Source organism: Vigna unguiculata, unplaced genomic scaffold (assembly GCF_037176805.1).
Source record: "Vigna unguiculata cultivar grain cowpea cultivar isolate G323 ecotype 2 unplaced genomic scaffold, ASM3717680v1 ptg000422l, whole genome shotgun sequence".
In the NCBI taxonomy this organism is placed as follows: domain Eukaryota; kingdom Viridiplantae; phylum Streptophyta; class Magnoliopsida; order Fabales; family Fabaceae; genus Vigna; species Vigna unguiculata.
The window spans coordinates 1-18,615 of NW_028197057.1; the positions used below are offsets into that span (position 1 = coordinate 1).

Sequence of the window (18,615 nt, forward strand, 5' to 3'; positions counted from 1 at the left end):
TATTTAGAAATTGAAAGAAAGAAAAAGGGCCCTTTTAACTCAGTGGTAGAGTAACGCCATGGTAAGGCGTAAGTCATCGGTTCAAATCCGATAAGGGGCTTTTTACTTTTTTTTTCAAAAGCAATAGTCTTTCTATTTGAAGGAAGAATAAAAAGATTCTTGATATTTTGAAAAAGTTTCTATTTGTAATAAAAAAGAAAAAGTGTAAAATTCAATAATGGAAAAATAAAAAAAAGTAAGTGGACCTAACCCGTTGAATTATATTTATATCTACTATTCTGATATTCAAATTTGATAAAGATTCAATTCGAACAATTTTTTTTCTTTTTAAGACTTTTTTCGTTTAGACTCCCTAAGAATCTCTGAATATTTCCAATGAAATCTTCTTGTTTCTGAACTAAGAAAAAAGGTTATGCCTTTTCTTTACTCAGAAGGGCCTTAATACGAATTTCAAGTTCCACCAAACAAGTTTTTTTAAAATTAAAATGAAACATATTTTTTTCCATAAATTTCTATTATTTCTATAAGATTAGATAGAATCTTATAGAAATAATAGAAAAATACATTAAATTATGTCTTCACATATCAAATAGTTTCTTTTCATATCGATGTGTACGATATTTTTCCAGCAATTCATATATATGAGACAAAAACTTTCATTTACAGTTTTTTCTTTTTATTATAGTATTTATAAAAAAAAATGAAATACTAAAGAAAAAACTGTAAATGAAATAGAAATTTAGAAAACCTATGATCCTACAGTAGTTTCCTAGACAAAATAGAAGTCAATTCACAACCAAACTTCAAGAATAAGTTTCTTTGATGAAAGGAGAGAAATATGTCTGAAGATCCGCTAGGTATAAGAAGTGAAACAGGGGATCATTTGTTTCTTGAACAGTTCTGAAAAAAAAATTTCTATCGGATTTTGGAGTCATAGCAGATTTTATGATTGATGACTTGGAAGATTTTTAAGAATAGATAAGGAATAACCACATCGAGTTCATGGATTTGCCCTAGATATCAATAGACCCATAAATGATTTTTTATTCGAAACCGATTAGAAAACAAGGGAAAGTATACTTATATATTCTATATATATATAGAGAGAGAAATGAATAGAGATAAATGATCAAGGTCCGTCCCATCTCTGAAAATGCTCTATGAGGTGTTGGGAAATGGTTGAAGTAGTTGAATAGGAGGATCGCTATGACTATAGCTCTTGGTAAATTTACCAAAGATGAAAATGATTTATTTGATATTATGGATGACTGGTTGCGGAGGGACCGTTTCGTTTTTGTGGGTTGGTCCGGTCTATTACTCTTTCCTTGCGCCTATTTCGCCTTGGGGGGTTGGTTTACAGGTACGACCTTTGTAACTTCATGGTATACTCACGGCTTGGCAAGTTCTTATTTAGAAGGCTGCAACTTCTTAACCGCTGCAGTTTCCACTCCCGCTAATAGTTTAGCACACTCTTTGTTGTTACTGTGGGGTCCTGAAGCACAGGGAGATTTTACCCGTTGGTGTCAGTTAGGCGGTCTGTGGACTTTTGTTGCTCTCCACGGTGCTTTCGGATTAATAGGTTTCATGTTACGTCAATTTGAACTTGCTCGATCTGTTCAATTGCGACCTTATAATGCAATCGCATTCTCAGGTCCAATTGCTGTTTTTGTTTCTGTATTCCTTATTTATCCACTGGGTCAGTCTGGTTGGTTCTTTGCTCCAAGTTTTGGTGTAGCAGCTATATTTCGATTCATCCTCTTTTTCCAAGGATTTCATAATTGGACATTAAACCCATTTCATATGATGGGAGTTGCTGGTGTATTGGGCGCTGCACTACTATGCGCTATTCATGGTGCAACCGTAGAAAATACTTTATTTGAAGATGGTGATGGCGCAAATACATTCCGTGCTTTTAACCCAACCCAAGCTGAAGAAACTTATTCAATGGTTACTGCTAATCGCTTTTGGTCCCAAATCTTTGGGGTTGCTTTTTCCAATAAACGTTGGTTACATTTCTTTATGTTATTTGTACCAGTAACTGGTTTATGGATGAGTGCTCTTGGGGTAGTCGGTTTGGCCCTGAACCTACGTGCTTATGACTTCGTTTCTCAAGAAATCCGCGCAGCGGAAGATCCTGAATTTGAGACTTTCTACACAAAAAATATTCTCTTAAACGAAGGTATTCGTGCGTGGATGGCAGCTCAAGATCAGCCTCATGAAAACCTTATATTCCCTGAGGAGGTTCTACCACGTGGAAACGCTCTTTAATGGAACTTTAGCTTTAACTGGTCGTGACCAGGAAACTACCGGTTTCGCTTGGTGGGCCGGGAATGCCCGACTTATCAATTTATCTGGTAAACTATTAGGGGCCCATGTAGCCCATGCTGGATTAATAGTATTCTGGGCCGGAGCAATGAACCTTTTTGAAGTGGCTCATTTCGTACCCGAGAAGCCCATGTATGAACAAGGTTTAATTTTGCTTCCCCACCTAGCTACTCTAGGTTGGGGAGTAGGTCCTGGGGGGGAAGTTATAGACACTTTTCCATACTTTGTGTCTGGAGTACTTCACTTAATTTCCTCTGCAGTATTGGGCTTTGGCGGTATTTATCATGCACTTCTGGGACCTGAGACTCTTGAAGAATCTTTTCCGTTCTTCGGTTATGTATGGAAAGATAGAAATAAAATGACTACAATTTTGGGTATTCACTTAATCTTGTTAGGTATAGGTGCTTTTCTTCTAGTATTCAAGGCTCTTTATTTTGGAGGTATATATGATACATGGGCTCCGGGGGGGGGAGATGTAAGAAAAATAACCAATTTGACCCTTAGTCCAAGTATTCTATTTGGATATTTATTAAAATCGCCTTTTGGGGGCGAAGGGTGGATTGTTAGTGTGGACGATTTGGAAGATATTATTGGAGGGCATGTATGGTTGGGTTCCATTTGTATACTTGGTGGAATCTGGCATATCTTAACCAAACCCTTTGCATGGGCTCGGCGTGCACTTGTATGGTCTGGAGAAGCTTACTTATCTTATAGTTTAGGTGCTTTATCTGTTTTTGGTTTTATTGCTTGTTGCTTTGTCTGGTTTAATAATACCGCTTATCCTAGTGAGTTTTATGGGCCCACTGGTCCAGAAGCTTCTCAAGCTCAAGCATTTACTTTTCTAGTTAGAGACCAACGTCTTGGGGCTAATGTAGGATCTGCTCAAGGACCTACAGGTTTAGGTAAATATCTAATGCGTTCCCCGACTGGAGAAGTTATTTTTGGCGGAGAAACTATGCGTTTTTGGGATTTGCGTGCTCCTTGGTTAGAACCTCTAAGGGGTCCTAATGGTTTAGACTTGAGTAGACTGAAAAAAGATATACAGCCTTGGCAAGAACGTCGTTCTGCGGAATATATGACTCATGCTCCTTTAGGTTCATTAAATTCCGTGGGTGGCGTAGCTACAGAGATTAATGCAGTCAATTATGTTTCTCCTAGAAGTTGGTTAGCTACTTCTCATTTTGTTCTAGGATTCTTTCTATTTGTAGGCCATTTATGGCACGCGGGAAGAGCTCGCGCAGCTGCCGCAGGATTTGAAAAAGGAATTGATCGCGATTTTGAACCTGTTCTTTCCATGACTCCTCTTAATTGAGACGTGAGATCCAATGAAGTAGAAATCCCTTTTTTTTACTATAAATATTTGGTTGAGTAGAGCGAGTCGTAAAGAAGAATTTATTTTCCTATTTTCTTAGTTTCTATCGAATCTTTTTTTCGGGATGTTGAGGATATATAGCCCAGTCCGAAAAAAAGATTCGATAGAAACTAAGAAAATAAACAAATCTATTCATCGAGAAAAAGGAGAGAGAGGGATTCGAACCCTCGATAATTCTTTGTTTCAAACTATACCGGTTTTCAAGACCGGGGCTATCAACCACTCAGCCATCTCTCCAAAAGCTAATATATATATTTTTTTATCTTTATTCCACTGAGTAGACCATGAGTATTTGAATTGATACCCTTTTATCGACCCATAGGAAAGATATTCAATGTGAATTTATTGGTTTAGTTTTCTATCGGTATGTATATAGGTACAAAATCCAGCATGCCTTTTTGTGAAGTAAAAAAACTATCCTCGATCCAAGCCTCAAAAGGGTTGATAATAAACAAAATCAATGAATTCATGATAAAACCCTTCTGCGTTTTTCCATTTACAAATTTTTTTTTCAATGAATATTAAGAAAGGCATCCAGGGGTTGAGGGATCAAATGGTAAAGTTCTTTTGTTGGTAAATTGGAGGATTAGAAACATGACTATTGCTTTCCAATTAGCTGTTTTTGCATTAATTGCTATTTCATTTATTTTATTGATTAGTGTACCTGTTGTATTTGCTTCTCCTGAAGGTTGGTCAAATAACAAAAATGTTCTATTTTCCGGTACATCATTATGGATTGGATTAGTGTTTCTAGTGGGTATTCTTAATTCTCTCATTTCTTGAAGTTCTTTTTATTCTAGATTAAAAATGAAATGACCCCTCCCTCAGAATTCTTTCGGATTGTCAGCCATAAAGGGAATAGATCAGTTCCTAAAAAAAAAAAAGAAAACTATAACACATTACATTCTAAGGGGGAGTAAACTTCTTCTATTGGAAAAATCTTATATCTTATACTTATATGGTGGTACATTGTGAAACTAAAAGAAATAAAATAGAAAAAATGAACTATAAAAATTTGAATTTCATTTGAATATTCTATTCATATTAATATGATATGAATAGAATATTCAAATGAAATACTATAAATCTATTTATACGTCGTCTAGTATTTAATAATATAGAATATCTATCTGTATCTCTATATAGATAAATATAATTTTTTATTAATAGGAACTTACTTTTTTAAGAAAAAAGTAAATCAAAATATTCGATAGAATGATAATTTCAATTCAATTATATAGATATATAGAAAAAAACCATATATAATAATAGAAATGTAATAATAGAAATGGGAATTCTTGATAAAAATGAATAGTAATAGAAAATATTTTATTTGGGAGACAATATCTATTATCTAAATTTCTTTTTCATTATCCCTATATCCCTATATAGAATATCAGGCCCATCTCTGTATAAATAGAATCGCATATCAAGTACAATGAAAACGCGGATATAGTCGAATGGTAAAATTTCTCTTTGCCAAGGAGAAGACGCGGGTTCGATTCCCGCTATCCGCCCTATGTATTTAATAGTCATAGTATGAAAAATGCCATAGAATTTACTGCGTATAATGCCCTTCTTCTTGAAACCTTGTTTTTTTATCAAATTCAAAAAGTTGCGGAGACGGGATTTGAACCCGTAACCTCAAGGTTATGAGCCTTGCGAGCTACCAAGTTGCTCTACTCCGCGATAAAGAAAAGAATTGATAACTAATGAACAAAAACAAAGATGGAATGCGTCCCTTTACCATATCTATATAAATAGAATAAACCATTTATACATAACGGTAAAGGGACCCTCCTATGATCGCTGATAATAAAATGAAAAAAATGAAGATAATTGGAAATCCTTACCAACTGGATCTTGTTGCACCCGGCAAGAAACATGCATGAACCATTTCCCGAAGTATGTGTCCAGATAATCCAAAGTCTCGATAATTAGCTCTCGGTCTTCCGGTCGAAAAACAACGTCGATGAAGACGTATAGGTGCACTATTACGCGGTAGTGATTCTAATTTTCCATGAATTTCCCATTTCTCACTTAACGACGGAACTTTGCTTATTTCTTTTTTTGAGGATCGGCGAATCAAATGATATTTCTGTTCCAATTTTTGTCTCTTCTTTTCCCTCTGAATAACACTTTTCCTTGCCATAATGGTTAATTTGCTATTAGCATCAATGATAGAAGTCGGATCCTAGATGTATAAGTGGCTTCTCTTCCCTATAGAAGGAAATGAGATTCTTGCCAGATATATATAATAAAGAATTCAATTAACCGAATTTGCCCGATGTAGAGGCAATTAAGAAGGCTGCATAAGTAAATATATAACCTACGGAAAAGTGGGCTAGTCCAACCAATCTTGCTTGCACAATGGAAAGAGCCACTGGTTTATCTCTCCATCGAATCAAATTAGCCAAAGGTGTACGTTCATGAGCCCATGCCAAAGTTTCAATCAATTCCTGCCAATATCCGCGCCAAGAAATTAAGAACATAAATCCAGTAGCCCAAACAAGATGTCCAAACAAGAACATCCATGCCCAGACTGATAAACTATTCATACCAAAAGGGTTATATCCATTGATAAGTTGTGAAGAGTTCAACCATAGATAATCTCTTAACCATCCCATCAAATAGGTAGAAGATTCATTAAACTGTGAAATATTACCCTGCCATAGTGTAATGTGTTTCCAATGCCAATAAAAAGTAACCCATCCAATGGTATTTAACATCCAGAAAACTGCCAAATAAAATGCGTCCCAAGCGGAAATATCACAAGTTCCGCCTCGTCCCGGGCCATCACAAGGAAAACTATAACCAAAATCTTTTTTATCAGGCATTAACTTAGAACCACGCGCATCCAAAGCACCTTTTACTAAAATCAAAGTAGTTGTATGTAAACCAAGAGCAATAGCATGATGAACCAAGAAGTCTCCAGGCCCTATTGTTAAGAATAGAGAATTACTATTCTCATTTACAGCGTTTAACCAACCAGGCAACCATATGCTTCGTCCCGCATTGAACGCCGGACTGTTCGTTGAAGATAAAAGTATATCGAACCCATAGGAAGTTTTACCATGAGCAGATTGTATCCATTGGGCAAATATAGGTTCAATCAAAATTTGTTTCTCCGGAGTACCAAAAGCAAGCATGACATCGTTATGGACATAAAGTCCCAGAGTATGGAACCCCAGAAAGAGGCTAGCCCAACTTAAGTGGGATATGATAGCTTCTTTATGGTCTAACATTCTTGCCAAGACATTATCTTGATTCTGCTCTGGATTATAATCTCTAATAAAAAAGATAGCTCCATGAGCAAAAGCCCCTGTCATAATGAAGCCTGCTATATATTGATGATGAGTATATAAGGCAGCTTGAGTAGTAAAGTCTTGCGCTATAAACGCATAAGCAGGTAAAGAGTACATGTGTTGTGCTACCAAGGAAGTAATAACCCCTAAAGAGGCTAGAGCAAGACCTAATTGAAAATGAATTGAATTATTGATTGTATCATAAAGACCCTTATGCCCACGCCCCAATCTACCCCCCGGAGGAGTATGTGCTTCTAAAAGATCTTTAATACTGTGACCAATCCCGAAATTAGTTCTATACATATGGCCAGCAACTAGAAAAATAAACGCAATAGCCAAATGATGGTGTGCAATATCAGTTAACCATAAACTTTGAGTTTGCGGATGAAATCCTCCGAGAAGTGTTAGAATAGCAGTTCCTGCTCCTTGAGGGGTACCAAATATATGATTATTGGAATCTGGGTTTTGAGCATAAAGATTCCACTGACCTGTAAAAAATGGACCTAATCCCTCGGGGTGCGGCAAGATATCTAATAAATTGTTCCATCGAACGGATTCCCCCCTGGACCCCGGAATAGCAACATGAACTAAATGCCCTGTCCAAGCCAAGGAACTTACTCCGAATAGTCCTGACAAATGATGATTGAGGCGGGATTCGGCATTTTTAAACCACGAAACACTCGGTTTCCATTTTGGTTGTAGGTGTAACCAACCTGCTATTAAAGATATAATAGAAAGTATTAATAGAAAAATAGCTCCAGTATAAAGATCCCCATTAGTACGTAAACCGATTGTATACCACCACTGATAAACACCAGAATAGGCTATATTAACAGGACCTAGAGCACCCCCTCGAGTAAAAGCTTCTACAGCTGGTTGACCAAAATGAGGATCCCAAATTGCATGAGCAATAGGTCTTACATGTAAAGGATCCTGTACCCATGTCTCAAAATTACCTTGCCAAGCTACATGAAAGAGATTCCCGGAAGTCCACAGAAAAATGATTGCTAATTGCCCGAAATGAGAAGCAAAAATATTCTGATAAAGACGTTCCTCAGTAATATCATCATGACTTTCGAAGTCATGTGCGGTAGCAATACCAAACCAAATACGACGAGTAGTGGGGTCTTGAGCTAAGCCTTGACTAAAGCTTGGAAATCTTAATGCCATAATGATTTTCAAATCCTCCTAGCTATTATCCTACTGCAATAATTCTTGCTAAGAAGAATGCCCATGTTGTGGCAATTCCACCTAGAAGGTAATGTGTTACTCCTACAGCACGTCCTTGTACAATGCTCAAGGCTCTGGGCTGAGTAGCAGGAGCAACTTTTAATTTATTATGAGCCCAAACAATGGATTCAATAAGTTCTTGCCAATAACCACGCCCGCTGAATAGAAACATTAAACTAAAAGCCCATACAAAATGTGCACCCAAGAAAAAAAGACCATATGCAGATAATGAAGAACCATAAGACTGAATTACCTGGGATGCCTGCGCCCATAAGAAATCACGAAGCCACCCATTAATGGTAATGGAACTCTGCGCAAAATTTCCTCCTGTGATATGAGTTACTATCCCTTGATCACTTATACTACCCCAAACATCTGACTGCATTTTCCAACTGAAATGGAATATAACTACGGAAATTGAATTGTACATCCAAAATAGTCCTAAGAAGACATGATCCCAAGCGGATACTTGGCATGTCCCCCCTCTTCCAGGTCCATCACAAGGGAAACGAAAACCTAGATTTGCTTTATCCGGTATCAATCGTGAACTACGAGCAAATAGAACACCCTTTAAGAGTATCAATACTGTTACATGAATTGTAAATGCATGAATATGATGGACCAAAAAATCCGCAGTTCCTAAAGGAATAGGTAACAAAGCAACTTTACCGCCCACTGCTACTAAATTTTCACCTCCCCAAGTCAAACTGGTACTTGTTGCTGCACCTGGGGCTGTTGTGCCAGGTGCTAAAGCGTGGGTATTTTGTATCCATTGAGCAAAGATCGGCTGTAATTGTATAGCAGTATCTGAAAACATATCTTGAGGGCGCCCTAATGCGCTCATGGTATCATTATGAATATACAAACCAAAACTGTGAAAACCTAAAAAGATACATACCCAGTTAAGATGTGATATGATTGAATCACGATGTCTAAGGACACGATCTAATAGATCGTTGTATCGAATAGTCGGATCATAATCTCTTACCATAAAAATCGCTGCATGCGCAGCAGCACCGACTATGAGAAATCCACCAATCCACATGTGATGTGTAAACAATGACAGTTGTGTACCATAGTCAGTAGCTAGGTATGGATAAGGAGGCATAGAATACATATGGTGAGCTACAACAATGGTCAAAGAGCCTAACATAGCTAGATTAATAGATAATTGAGCATGCCATGACGTTGTTAGAATCTCATATATACCTTTATGACCCTGGCCTGTAAATGGACCTTTATGTGCCTCTAAAATGTCTTTTATATTGTGACCAATACCCCAGTTGGTCCTATACATGTGACCCGCTATCAAGAAAAGAATTGCAATAGCTAAATGATGGTGTATAATATCGGTCAGCCATAAACCTCCAGTTACTGGATCTAATCCTCCACGAAAAGTAAGAAATTCTCCGTATTTTGACCAATTCAAGGTAAAAAATGGGGTTGCTCCCTCGGAAAAACTCGGATAAAGTTGAGCCAAAAGATCCCGATTTAGGATAAATTCATGAGGAAGTGGTATCTCTTTGGGATCTACTGCAGCATTTAGAAATTGGTTAATCGGTAAAGATACATGTATTTGATGTCCTGCCCAAGAAAGAGACCCCAACCCTAGGAGCCCTGTCAAATGGTGATTCAACATAGATTCTACATCTTGGAACCAAGCCAATTTTGGAGCAGCTTTGTGATAATGAAACCAACCAGCAAAAAGCATTAAGGCTGCAAAGACCAATGCACCAATTGCAGTACAATAGAGTTGTAATTCATTAGTTATTCCAGATGCTCTCCAAATCTGAAAAAAACCAGAGGTTATTTGTATTCCTCGGAACCCCCCCCCTACATCACCATTCAATATTTCTTGACCCACTATTGGCCAAACCACCTGAGCACTAGGCCTAATGTGAGTAGGATCACTTAACCATGCCTCATAATTGGAAAAACGAGCACCATGAAAATACATGCCACTCAGCCAAAGAAAGATGATAGAGAGTTGGCCAAAATGCGCACTAAAAACTTTTCGGGAAATCTCCTCTAAATCATTAGTATGGCTATCAAAATCATGAGCGTCAGCATGTAGGTTCCAGATCCAAGTAGTAGTATCTGGTCCCTTAGCTATTGTTCTTGAGAAATGACCAGGTTTTGCCCATTCCTCAAAAGAAGTTTTTATAGGATCCCTATCTACCAAAATTTTAACTTCTGGTTCCGGTGAACGAATAATCATTGAGTCCTCCTCTTTCCAGACAACACATACAAAGAGACCTGCCAACATAAAACAGAATTAGTGAACTTATTAGAGATGTTTCTATTGAGTTTTGTTCTCTCCTATCTCTCATGTATTGGATATCTTAGTAAATTTCATTTCTTTAGTTTTTCACTAGAACAATTATGATCTCGAAGTCAATTCGGGGCAAGTGTTCGAATCTATTATGACATAAGAGTGAGGCGCTCAACGGACCTATTTTAATCTTCTAAGACCTTTTTGGGAACTCTGAATGGAAGTTCAATAATTTTTCGTGCAGCCTAATCAAATGTATTCAGATTTTATTCTAATTCTATTCCTTAGATTTTATTTTTTTTTTTAGATAAAGTATAAGTATGTACTCTATTTCAAATTGAGCAGGCATTAGCATTCATTATTAGGCAATATACCTATATTTTATTTCTTTTTTTGAAGGTCTCTTTTCTTAATTTGATTGAATATTAGTTTAAATAACAGAAAAAAGGAGAAAATTATCTACTGTATCCACATCTCGTTTATTTCTATGAAATACTAGACAAAATCGAACAAAATTAGAAGGGATATATTTAAATTATGTGATTGGTCGTTCCTATAGAAATGATTTTTGAATTTGATAGGGACAAGAAACAAGAATTTATAACAATATATATTTATCTATCTATATCTTTATATAGATAGATAAATATATAAGAAAAAAAAGAAACAGAGTGTTCTTATTCAAAACGCCCTGTGATCTTCAACCAATTCTGTGCTGCAATATAATTACCGGGGGTGAGAGCTATAGCTTGTTTCCAATATTCAGCGGCTTGATTAAACCAAGACTCCGCAACTTCTGAGTCTCCCTGCCGAATGGCCTGTTCTCCTCGGTCGAAATAGGTGAGTCAATTCCTTTCCTTAGAACCGTACTTGAGAATTTCCTGACTCATACGGCTCAGTAGTCAATTCTTTTTTTGTTCTATTATCTTGAAGTTAACTAAAAGAAAAAAAGAAATTATTAATATGAGTTTCAAACTTTCATTTTTACTAATAAATAAAGAATTTCAAAGAATTTCATCTTTTTTTTTAGTTTTATCTTTTCTCCTACCTTCAGAAAAGGGAATCAAGCATTGGCATTAACGCCCTAATTCTAATTTTCTGAAAGGTAACTATCTCGATTTTATATATCATATACAAAAATATATGATAGATTCATTTCTATAGAATCTTGGTAAAAGTTTTTTCTTTCTTATCTTATAAGTTCTTATAAGTAAAGAGAAAATACTTTCTATCTTTGGGATTTGATACTACACCGCTGCTCAAAATACCAGGGGATCCTTTTTATTACATAAGTGGATTCCTGACTTCTTTATTTATCATGAGATAAGGAAGCAGTTTTTATTATATCGATTGAAAACCGTGTTAATTGATCCTTACGATGCTTCCTTTATCAATTAGATCTTTTATCCATAGAAAAAGAGGGTATCTAGACATATCGATTTCTTCATATTTTTACTTCTATGAAGTTTCTTTGCTACAGCTGATAAAAATCGTTGTTTTGAACGATATATATATGTAGAAAGCCTTTCTTATTTATAATTATTTATATTTCTATATTTCTTATATTAAAATTTGTGGATTTGCTTGTTCTTTTCTTTTTTCTTTCTATAGTGGAGATAGTCGCACGTAATGACAGATCACGGCCATATTATTAAAAGCTTGGGGTAAAAATGGGTTTCGTTCGAGCGCCCGAAAATAATATTCCAAAGCTTTAGTATGTTCTCCGTTACTTGTGTGAATAAGGCCTATGTTATAAAGTATATAACTTCGATCATAGGGATCAATTTCCAGTCGCATAGCCTCATAATAATTCTGTAAAGCTTCTGCATAATTTCCTTCAGATTGAGCTGACATCCGTTACGGTCGTCATTCGGTTCAAAGAATCTCCGCTCCAGAACTGTACGTGAGATTTTCATCTCATACGGCTCCCCCCTTATGTGTGTAATGAGAAAAATCCATCAAATCAAAAAATATTCCAGTATTCTCATTCTCAACTGAACAGAGCTAGTGTTTTTACAATAAATCTCTAGCCAACCTTCCTGTCAAAAATTATTTCTTAACATTAAGTATGTAGGTACTTGATAAAAAAAAATAAGAACTTCAACAATTTCTTTGTCCTCTACGCTGCTTAATTTCCTGGAATTAGTCACCTCAATAATCTTCGATGGTTCTATGGGTATCCAAAATATGAACGAGATGGATATTTATTGTCCCAACCATTCCTGTTAGTCCCAATCTCGATAAGCCATGGATATAGATAGATACAAAGTTTTCGTGTCCTTGATTCCCAAGCGTAGTGCTTCTTTCCCAATGTTGCCTATCAGTACTAGTAATTTGGGGTTGACCTAACCCCATAAGTATAGGTATAACCTTTCGCTTAATACTAGAAACCTAAAATTCAAGCATATAAGGCTTCATTAATCGAGGATACACGACAGAAGGAATTAATCCTTTTATTTACAAATTTCACCTTCAACACGCGTGGGGTTTTTCCATTCCATTTTTTTTTGACCGAAATCGGTCAAAAAAAATGGAATCAAATCACACCATCTCTGTAATAAGTGAATGCCCTTTTTTCTCCTGAAGTTGTCGGAATTATTCGTAATAAGATATTGGCTACAATTGAAAAGGTCTTATCTATAAAATTTTCATTTATCCGAGATCTAGGCATAGGTAGAAATCCATTCTATAATTTAATTAATCATGGTGTGAGAAATCAATCCCACAAATAAAGGAATTGTATAATTATAATACAGTGCGAAATAACGTAAAAATGAACTCATCAATCAAATTTGTTTATCCTAAGACCTTGTAGGAGGTTTTTTTTTAATTTTACTTTGTATTTTTATAGTTTGAATAGGTTTTATGCATTTATGAAAAATAGGATTGATTCACTATTCAACATTCAACCGGTTTCTGGGCATCATTATATAGGAGAGATGGCCGAGTGGTTCAAGGCGTAGCATTGGAACTGCTATGTAGGCTTTTTGTTTACCGGGGGTTCGAATCCCTCTCTTTCCGAATCTTTACCAAATTCATCAATATTACTCATCCCAATGCATACCATTATTTCATATTTCAAATTTGTTTGTTGATATGGACAACTTTATATTCCTCATTTTTCGGTAATACAAAAAATAGTGGATAACGGGTGGGCAAGGAATAAAAATTTTCGCATATCCATGTCTATGATATATGAATAGCAGAAAATCCTTGTAAAAAAAACTCTTGTTATTTTAGTTAAGTTTAAGTTTGACGAGAATAATATTCTACAACCAGTAATTCATTTATTTTCAAACCAACCCATTTATTATCTATTATTTGATTAATTAAACCTTTATATTGGAAAGGGTGAACAGTCAAATGATTTGGCAATTTCTCATGGGGGGCTGAATCAAAATAATTTTGAATAAGAGTTTTAGATTTTTGTTCATCCTTTGCTGTAATAATATCTTGAGGTTTACAACGATAACTTGGTATATCCACTATACGACCATTAACTAAAACATGTCTATGGTTTATAAATTGGCGGGCTTGAGGAATAGTCGCAGCCATACCCAATCGAAAAAGTATGTTATCCAAGCGCATTTCAAGTAGTTGTAATAAAACCTGACCAGTTGATCCTTTAGCTTTTCCGGAGATACGAACGTATTTAAGCAATTGTCGTTCTGTAAGACCATAATGAAAACGCAATTTTTGTTTTTCTTCTAAACGAATACGATATTGAGATTTTTTACTGAAGCGCAATTGATTTCGAAATTCGTTTTTGACTGTTGGCCTTTTACTAGTAAGTCCTGGTAAATATCCTAGACGACGTATTTTTTTGAAACGAGGTCCTCTGTAACGTGACATAAAAACTCCTTTTTTAAAATGAAAAATCTTATAAATCGAAATGAAAACTAAACGAAATGAAAAATATTATAGAATTCTAAATGAAGCGAAATCTACTAAAGTTTTATAGTACAAAGAAGAATTAGATGAATTTTATCAATATCCGAATTTATTGTATATAAAAGAATACAAAAAAGTAGGTTAATTTCTTGATTTCTTCCGCAGAGATCGAACTCTCCCAATTTTTTATTTCTAAAAAAGATATTATCAATTATGTAAAAAACAAATAGAGAAAAGCCGGTTATCGGATTCGAACCGATGACCATCGCATTACAAATGCGATGCTCTAACCTCTGAGCTAAACCGGCTAATGTAAACGAAATATACATATGCAGAAGAATTGAATGGGATCTTAGTTATCAATTTTTAGTTATTTATAACAAAATTCAAATTAATACAAACATCAAAAATAGAGAAAGAAAATATAGAAAATCAAACCCAATTTTTATTATTTCTATTATTTATTTTATCTGATAACATAAAGTGCAAGATAATAATTAATATTATATTAATATAATTTATTTAATATAATTTATTTCGATCTACTATTCTAGATATATATTATTAAATTGATTTCTTTCAAAAAGATTATTTATTAGTACTTAAAGTAAATTTGAATAAATATAAATTTTAGTAAATATTTATTAAGGAATTCCATATTTCTAAGTAAATGTCTAATTCTATATTATATTCAATTAAAAGAATGGTTTTTTTTAGCCACTAGATTCGTTTTAGTTATATAAATTGTATATGAATAAATGGATTGTTTATTTTCTTTTTTTTTTTAAGCAAAAACAAAAAAAAAAAAAGAATCGACCATTCGAGTATTCTAAATTGTATGAAAAAAGAAGATAAGTAGGTACATAGAAGATAAGTAGATATGTGGTCTATATCTGTGTATATTGAATTGTTAATATATAGATATTAGAATTAGTTCTGATTCAAACAAATAAAGGTATCCAATATAGATGAAATAAAATCTATAAAATTGGAGAAAGGGGTTTTTAATATTTAATAAAATAATATGTATTTAATGAATTCAAAAGTTCCCGCATAATTCTCATAATAGAAATGAAAAAAAAAGCATTCTATTATAATCAGATTCAAATAAAAAAAAAGATGGGGATATGGCGAAATTGGTAGACGCTACGGACTTAATTGGATTGAGTTTTGGTATGGAAACTTACCAAGTAATAATTTTCAAATTCAGAGAAACCCTGGAATTCACAATGGGCAATCCTGAGCCAAATCCTGTTTTCTGAAAACAAATAAAAATTCAGAAAGTGATAATAAAAAAGGGATAGGTGCAGAGACTCTATGGAAGCTGTTCTAACAAACGAAATTGACGACTTTTTTTATTGCATTAGTAAAAGAATCCTTTCACCAAAATTACAGGAATGGATCAAAGATAAACATTTAGAAACATATATATATACTGAAATACTCTTTCAATTTGTTACTTTTTATTTTATTATTGAAGATCTATTTGTGATAAAAATATTCACAAATGAAAAATGTGAATCAAATCAATTCGAAGTTGAAGAAAAGATGGAATATTTATTGATGAAATTATTCACTTCATCATAATCGGCTAAAACCCTTGAAGAACTGATAAATCAGATGAGAATAAAGATAGAGTCCTATTCTACATGTCAATACCGACAACAATGAAATTGAAAGTAAGAGGAAAATCCGTCGACTTAAGAAATCATGAGGGTTCAAGTCCCTCTATCCCCAAAAATACTTTTTCATTTTCTAATTTTTTTCCTATATCCTCTCTATCTTGAAGTCCTTATTTATGTGTTTTATTCGATTTATTATTTCCCAACGAAATTGGAATTTTTATTTTCATCAATTTCCTATCTATCATAATTTTCTTATCTATCATAATGACAAGGGACGAGTTTTGGAATAGATATAAATATATATGTGAAACACATAGAATTTTTTTTAATCAGAAATGTATAAATTAATATCTTATTTTTTAGCAAGGAATTTTCATATGCGTAATTAACGATTAACAATAAAAAATAATTATTACTGCGGAAACTCACTTACAAACTTTTTTTTTACTTAGTTGATATAGATTCATTAACATAGATTTTAAAAATCTTTTAAAATCAAAGTATTAAGCTTCAAGAATGGTCGGGATAGCTCAGTTGGTAGAGCAGAGGACTGAAAATCCTCGTGTCACCAGTTCAAATCTGGTTCCTGACACAAGATTCATTTGTATGAGTATCTATCCCCCATATTCATTTTAATGAATATGGGGGATAGATACTCATACAAATTTGTGTTCTTCTAGATTCTGATACATAACATATTTCTTTGATCTATTTAGGTATCTGTAGATATACTTTTCCTAGATGATTAAAGAATAGATGCAATTTTTTATTAGGTATATTCGCTTATCTATAGTATCTATATATATATAGATATAGATATATAGATAATGAATTCTTTATCTATTTTTTTCCTTTTTTTTCTGCGATACAAAAAAAGGTTTCTATTTCCATAATATTCGAGTGGTTTAATTAGTTGGTTAAAAGACCTAAAAGTCGAAGTTCTGGGGTGGAGTGAGAATATTAAGAATTCATCTGAGAAGGATTACCAAAATAGAATCGAGCCCTTTTCTTTGTGTTTTTTTTTTCGTGGCCGTATAATTGATGGTGATGTGCACGTTATATAGTTTATTATAAAGATAAAGAATTAGTTTATTATAAAGATAAAGAATTTTTGCAGTTCATCCTATTTCTTTTATTGGCTTGGCTGATAAGAACTCAGTATTGTTTTTGTTTTAGAATCTTAAGAAACTCCTATCCATCCTATTTTAAACCCTATAATTATTCATTCTATTATTTCTGAATTTTGTGATTTCTCACATAATAATATCTGAATGCAACTTCCATTACTCTGCCTGATTTAATGTCAATCAATTATTTTGTCTGATCTATAACAGAATGTACTTATATTCTTTGACTGGGGTTGCAGAAGTTTGGATTAGTTTATTATTTTTATCATTTAGTGAGCATCTTGTATTTCATAAAAATTTGGAGCAATATAATCTTTACGCAAAGGCCATCCTATCCAATTTTCGGGCATTAAAATACGTCTTAGACGCGGATGACTATCATAAGAGATTCCCAACATATCATAAGATTCCTTTTCTTGAAAATCCGCACTTTTCCAAACCCAAAAAATCGAAGGAATTCTGGGATTTTTTCTTGATACAAATATTTTTATGCATACCTCTTCGGGTTGATTTATACCATACTCTATTCTTGTAAAATGATATACACTAGCTAAGAGTCCTCCGGGTGCTACATCATAGGCACATTGAGAACGTAGATAATTGTAACCATATACATATAAAATGACAGCAATGGAATGCCAATCCTCGGGCTTTATTTGTAAAGTCTCTATTCCTAGGTAATCGAAACCCAAGGATCTATGAATTAGTCCATGTTTGACTAGCCAAGAAGACAAACGACCTTGCATTTTTTGCTTCTCCTAAATTTTTTTTATGAGTTTGGTATTAGTATTTTCTATTACGATGAAATTTTTAAAATACGATGAAATTTTTAAAAAAGGAATTGCTTTTTATTATTGTACTTTAAAAAAATGTGTCAGACGATATCTCTGAAGTAGATGGCGGTTGATAGAAAAATTCTTGACCATAATTGTCAGTATAAGTACTGTATCCAACATGAAACTTATGGTTGGTAGTAAAACATCTATTCTCTCGTTGAAAACTCATTGGATCTTCATATATTTCTCGAGATATTTTCTTACGAAGTTTTGTTATAGCATCTATAATGGCCTCCGGTTTAGGTGGACAGCCCGGCAAATATACATCTACAGGAATTAGCTTATCTACGCCTCGAACAGTACTATAAGAATCGGTACTAAACATCCCCCCCGTAATTGTACAGGCTCCCATAGCAATAACATATTTAGGTTCGGGCATTTGTTCATATAATCGAACTAAAGAAGGGGCCATTTTCATAGTTACAGTGCCCGCTGTTAAAATTAGGTCCGCCTGCCTAGGACTCGATCGTGGTACTAGTCCATAACGATCAAAATCGAATCGTGATCCTATTAATGAAGCAAATTCAATGAAGCAACAACTCGTACCATAAAGAAGCGGCCATAAACTGGATAATCTTGACCAATTTGAAAAATCATTTAATGTCGTTGAAATAACTGAATTTTGGGTTGTT

The 18,615-nt window shown here is 34.2% G+C and overlaps 4 non-coding genes across 4 annotated transcripts; 3 read left to right on the forward strand and 1 right to left on the reverse strand.

Annotated features, from left to right (window-relative positions):
* Positions 1–28: 28 nt before the first annotated feature.
* On the forward strand, positions 29–100 carry TRNAT-GGU (transfer RNA threonine (anticodon GGU)). The gene has a single exon. It is a non-coding gene; the product is annotated as a tRNA-Thr (tRNA).
* A 13,337-nt stretch (positions 101–13,437) lies between these two features.
* TRNAS-GGA (transfer RNA serine (anticodon GGA)) lies at positions 13,438–13,525 on the forward strand. Its single transcript has one exon. It is a non-coding gene; the product is annotated as a tRNA-Ser (tRNA).
* Positions 13,526–14,630: 1,105 nt separating this feature from the next.
* Positions 14,631–14,703, reverse strand: TRNAT-UGU (transfer RNA threonine (anticodon UGU)). Its single transcript has one exon. It is a non-coding gene; the product is annotated as a tRNA-Thr (tRNA).
* A 1,836-nt stretch (positions 14,704–16,539) lies between these two features.
* On the forward strand, positions 16,540–16,612 carry TRNAF-GAA (transfer RNA phenylalanine (anticodon GAA)). The gene has a single exon. It is a non-coding gene; the product is annotated as a tRNA-Phe (tRNA).
* Positions 16,613–18,615: the final 2,003 nt, after the last annotated feature.